This window comes from Eurypyga helias, unplaced genomic scaffold (genome assembly GCF_000690775.1).
Source record: "Eurypyga helias isolate BGI_N326 unplaced genomic scaffold, ASM69077v1 scaffold11364, whole genome shotgun sequence".
Classification (NCBI taxonomy): Eukaryota; Metazoa; Chordata; class Aves; order Eurypygiformes; family Eurypygidae; genus Eurypyga; species Eurypyga helias.
Genome location: NW_010244416.1, coordinates 59,193 through 59,444, shown reverse-complemented (window position 1 = coordinate 59,444; position 252 = coordinate 59,193). Strand labels below are relative to the sequence as shown.

The 252-nt window shown below is 45.6% G+C and overlaps 1 protein-coding gene across 4 annotated transcripts in view; it reads right to left on the bottom strand.

Moving 5' to 3' along the window:
* Positions 1–252, bottom strand: part of SLC1A3 (solute carrier family 1 (glial high affinity glutamate transporter), member 3) — a 60,393-nt gene that overhangs the window by 2,686 nt on the left and 57,455 nt on the right. The window lies entirely within an intron of this gene.

Here is a 252-nt window from a genome sequence, read left to right as displayed (position 1 = left end):
TCTTAAATAGCTTGAGTGACTTAATGAAATTAATGCAGATCAGTTATCTTCAAGTGTTACTTAGTAGGTTGTTTGCTGTTCTATTTCATAGAATCACAGAATGGTTTGGGTTGGAAGGGACCTTACAGAACATCTAGTTCCAACCCCCTGCCATTGGCAGAGACACCCTCCACTAGATGAGGTTGCTGAAAGCCCCATCCAGCCTGGTCTTGAAGACATCCAGGGATGGGGCATCCACAGCTTCTCTGGGGG